This window comes from Pinus tabuliformis, chromosome 6 (genome assembly GCF_031772625.1).
Source record: "Pinus tabuliformis cultivar Carrire ecotype Pingquan chromosome 6, CPIR1, whole genome shotgun sequence".
NCBI lineage: Eukaryota > Viridiplantae > Streptophyta > Pinopsida > Pinales > Pinaceae > Pinus > Pinus tabuliformis.
Genome location: NC_142292.1, coordinates 1,207,695,927 through 1,207,701,162, shown reverse-complemented (window position 1 = coordinate 1,207,701,162; position 5,236 = coordinate 1,207,695,927). Strand labels below are relative to the sequence as shown.

Below are 5,236 nucleotides of genomic sequence, written 5' to 3'. Positions count from 1 at the left end.
CTACCAAATTTACAAAAAAAAAAAATCAAAATGAAAACGCAACTAGTTACTTTTATTGCAACTAATATCAAGATTTGTTTATTAAATACTTTTTGTTTTCTTAATTTTATTATAATCCAAATTATTTTATAAAATAAAAAATTTTAAATTTCAATTTATGATTAAAATTTTCTTTATAACCTAATGAAAATAATGAAAACATCACATATGTCAGGGAAAAAAATATCGCGCGTTGGAAAAAGGTCATAAAATTTTAGGTTCCCATGTAAACCGAAACCAAATCCCTGGAACCAAACATTTAAATCAGGATGAGGACACCTTAATCCTCCGTTGATTACATCAGTTTCTAGATATCAACAAGGCAAAATGGAAGAACCAACCGAGAGGGTGTAGTGGTCAGTAAATATGACATCAGCTACAACCCTAAATTTTTGTACCTCTACACCAAATTGGGCCGAATCACTATAGTAATTTCATCAGCAATGGAAACTGGAAACTGGAGACACCATCGACTGGCGAGCAGAAAAAAGGTTGAAAAGCAGTTTTGGAGGAGACGCCATCGACTGGCGGGCAGAAAAAAGGTTGAAAAGCCGTTTTGGAGGTTTTGTGGAGACCCCAGAGACTGACAGGTACAAAAGGGTTGAAAAGCCACTTACTGTTTTAAGTTTTTTAGTTTTTGAGGTTTTCTGATATATTTTTCCTCAAATTTTGATATTATATAAATTATGTAGATTAAAATTTACAAAAAAAAATAAAAAAAATGATAAATTTATTTGTAAATTTAAAACACATTTTAAATAGATAACCAACAATTTTTAACCAACAATTATTTCACCTAATGCCACGACAAGAACAACCTGGAAGAGTTCCACATGATTCAGATCCTATTGTACATACTGTAAAAAAAAACACAAAAATCAGAAATTCATAGTTATATTTATCATGTATGTAACTGCACATAAAAGCTGAAACTAGACAGCGAAATTGCATTGACAGTGATTACTTTATATACATGCAACACATGGAGTAAATAATTGAGTTGAGTTAACTTAACTTAAGTAATCTAAGCACTAAAACACTGGCAGTGCTATGATTTCACCCATAGTCGGGGAGAGCTAGAAAATTTTGAGTTTTTGTAAGAACTAACACTAATGATATTTAAACATTGCAGTGATATTGAAACACCATAATACATGTGTGCTTATGACTTTGGTTGATCTTTTCAATAATCAACCCTTTGTAAATGACTATGGTTAAAACATTAGCACAAGATTTAACAACCGAGCTCTAATTATTGTAATTGACTCTGGTTTCATTGGAGGTCGAAATATTGTATCCAACTGTTGGTACCTTGTGCCATCTATCTCGCTTCATGATTCTTCAAAGTCCTGAGCAGTTAACACCTGTCGTTGTGCAAAACATGGATTTCACGGTCTGCCATCCGACGATGTGGGGGAATTTCCGTTGGGTTAGAGGTACTACCACCTTTTGTGTAGCCTCCTGCCTATCATTTGGGTTTCCATCGCAAGGAGGTCTCGGCTCTGCCATACTTGGGTCTCAGTGATGCCTATCTCTGCAATCTTTGTTTCATTTGAGCTTCTTGCAGACCTGATATCATTGTTTTTCCTTCCCCGACCGAAGAGAGGGTTTCTTCCCTGTTGTTTACGTCTAGACAGTGGCTTGACTCTTCTCTTATGCGGGGTTTAAGGTCATGCAGGTTCTCGTTTTGCGTTTATTTCGTTTCTAAGTTTTCAATTTGTTAAATCTCACAACCCTCTTTGTCTTAATTGCAGGTATGGCCGTCGTGGCTTCCCCCATCTCTCAAGGTAACAATCGTGTCATAGATGAGTATATTTTCTTCCTCTTTGAGCATATTTCCAGCACTAAAAGTTATAGCCTTCTTTTAAGAAAATCTCCCTCAATGACTGGGTTCTTTTCTTGCGTATGGTTAACGACGAGGGTTTGGCTTCAGACTCCAGGATAACCCAGTTCCCTTCCACCTCTTTGGCTCTCGTCATTGCATGGGCACCGAAGCAACCAGACTCCAGGTGCTTTGAAACTCTTTCCCAGTTGGGGTTTGTCCATAATGAGGGAATTCCTTCTCTGAAATATTATTTTTGAAGAGGCTTTTTAGATATCAGTTGTCGTTTTTATGTTGTTGAGCCATTACCGATAAACCCCACTACTAATTCACTAGAATTCAGGGTATTACTATTATTGCTTATTATGTTAGTTTGTATAATCTAGATGTAAAAAGGGAACACTACTTAATTGAAACAGATTACTCGTTTTTCCAGTTTTGGGGTTTCCAAGCTTTATTATTTGAAATTAAGTCTACAATTTCTGTTTCGATGGTTGCTATTTTAATTTATTTCTATTGAAATTACGAAAGGCCTCTATGACTTATAGAGTGTATGTTCTTTCATAGTAACATTTTGTTTCTGAATATATATATATATATATATATATATGCAAATTCTTGAGCTTCTCTTGCTACCGTTCATTTCTAGAATATAAAGACCCATAAAGACACATTTTATCGCTGAATTCCATGCTCTAATTTCCTCAACAGCTAATTCCAGAACCATTCTCAGGTTGTTATTCAATGATTGGCAGTGAGGAACAAATCTGGGTCGATGTTATTTCTTTTCAAGATTTACTATTTATTACTAATTGTTTAAACAATTTCTTCTGTGTTCAAAAATAATTCCACAAGTTAATTCTGTCGACATTAGTGTTTTGCAAATAGTAATGAATTTACAGTTTCTGGGTAAATTCATGGGCTCTAACAACCTTCCTAGATTTTCATAGTCCTTATTCATTTCACTGCGATTCTTGTCCATTAAACTCAATTACAAGTCTCTTTTGTCTCCTGAAGATTATATCTTAAAAATATGCTTCTACATCAAGAATTGCTTCACAGAAATCACAATTCATAAATAAGTACAGTCTCACTTAGGGGAAGTTCATCAATCCATGATGCCACGCTTCTTGGGGGCTTGCTTCCAATGCCAGGAAAACATCTGTTGTGAGCCTTTTATTGTTGGAACTTTTCATATCGCTGCTGTGCCTCTTGAGCCGATCGAAGCCTCCGAGAAGCCGCTCTACTCCACTCTGAATTGCTCATGATATATGATCCCAATAGATAATCTTCCGAGAAGCTGCTCTACTCCACTCATCTAATTTTTTTTAAACCAATTTAGATTAAACTGGAATCTGATGATGGCCAGATGGTGAGGATGTTAAAATTTGGTGATTAGCATCAGATAGAATTTCATTGCAATCTCTAACTATGGCAGATTATGGCCGGGATGTTAAAATTCATAATTGACTAATACCTTTCATAACTGATTAACTGATTAATATCGATTTCTGATTAACTGATTAGTACTGGTCTTGAATCTTACGACAGTGAATGTTTCAATCATCTAACGCCTAGATCAATGACTCACGACAATACATGTGGCATGATAGGGGATTCTTTTCAAAGGGGAACGCCTTACGACATAATAATAGTTTTCATTAAAATTAATTGGTATGTATATTTATTTTTGTTTTTAAATATAGTAGACATTATTTTTTTATTTAGCAGATATTTTATCTTTATTTTAAGAAGAAGATTTGTGACAAGTTGAGCATAGAAGGAATTACACCTTCCTCATATTGAAGTGCAAAATGATACAATAATTATTTTGCATATAGTTAAGCCTTTAGACATATCTATTTTGGATTAAGACTTCTAAAATTTTAATTTAATTATGATTATTAGGTGGATGGTAGGGATTTAACCTCTAAGTATTATTGTATATTCTTAATAGTAGTCACACATCAAAGATTGATATTTATCTAAAAAATAGTTATGTCATTTCTTCCCTTTTAATTAAATTGATTAATTAGAAAAAAATGTCACATGAACAAGAGTTATGGGTTTTTTGGACATGTGGTATTAGTAAACCATGGTATTGACCCATGATATTGTAACAAAGCTTATTTACATATTAATCTCTATGGTTAAGAATCTTGTTACATGTTTTTTTTAATGTATACATGTTTAAATCATATATTAAATATTTTTTTATAAATAATAATAGCAATAATAAGTTAAAATATAGTTAAAATTTAGTTACCCTTTATTTTTATTAATCTTAACAACGTGAGATGCAATATGAGGTAAATGTTTTGATGCCTATTGGTGTTTTACTAGTTTTTTCACTTATATGTTGCACTATTTTTTTTGGGGTAAGATTACACAATGTATATTAAATTTTGAGGACAACAAGAAGATTACATAGTTTTCCAATTGGAAAACTAGACAAGAAGTAAAGATTCAATTTTTTTGCATTGTTTATCATCAAGGAAACCAATATATCACTTAAACTTTAGACATTTAGACCAATTGCACAACCTATAATTCATAGTCATGCTACGAAATATCATTGCTTTTAACTCATTGGTACAAAATAGACCATGGTACTAGAAGGAAATGTCTTCTCGTTCTTCCAAGAAGCTGGAAGAAATTCCAAAGGTCAAAGTTTTTCCACCATAGTAAAGAGCACAAGCCCCACAATTTGTTGAACATGGCTTGGTAGGAAAATTCATGGGGATCTAGCCCTTCCTGCATTCTATGAGGTTGTGGGTTGAAAAAGCTCAGAAACCCATGATCAAGGGATTTGTGTAACCACCCCTCCCATATTTACCCAAATTCACAAGCTCACCAGGGTAAACATGAGATGAGTGTCACTATGACATGACCTGACCTTTAAGTTCCATATAAGGAAGTGGGGTCTACAAATTGAACACATACTGACATCCTGAAGGGACTACAAATCACTCAAGTGTTGAATAACCACCCCAGGTGATCAATCCTTGAGTTGGAACCCTTCCTTATGACGTAGCACCCCAACTACATGCATAACAAGGCAAGGGTGTTGTTATAGGCATCCAACCACACACATAAGCCTCCTTCCATGCAATTATGGTCTAAATCCTTCAGATATGAGCATCAAGTCTCAGGATCTGTGCCACCTTTTCAGGCCAACCTCCAGACCACTGCCTAGAATTCCCTGTAACTTTCTAGAATCATAATTTACATGATGATAATGCCAAACATTCAAACTCTAAGCAAGAACTTGACCTAGACTGCCTAATCCATAACAAACATTTTTTCAAACATATGGAAAACATGTGAGCTATAGGCCATGAATGCATATTTGATCATAAATTGATAGTCTTCGTC

General features: G+C 34.2%; 1 long non-coding RNA gene across 4 annotated transcripts; it reads left to right on the top strand.

Moving 5' to 3' along the window:
* The first annotated feature begins 225 nt into the window (after positions 1-225).
* Positions 226-2,329, top strand: LOC149263054 (uncharacterized). 4 transcript variants are annotated; one of them, XR_016249612.1, is made up of 3 exons: positions 226-629; positions 1,794-1,826; positions 1,973-2,328. It is a non-coding gene; the product is annotated as an uncharacterized LOC149263054 (long non-coding RNA). The 4 variants fall into 4 exon arrangements; XR_016249611.1 differs by lacking the exon at positions 226-629 and adding an exon at positions 1,149-1,475 and having other exon boundaries at positions 1,973-2,329; XR_016249614.1 differs by lacking the exon at positions 226-629 and adding an exon at positions 1,149-1,532 and having other exon boundaries at positions 1,973-2,329.
* Positions 2,330-5,236: the final 2,907 nt, after the last annotated feature.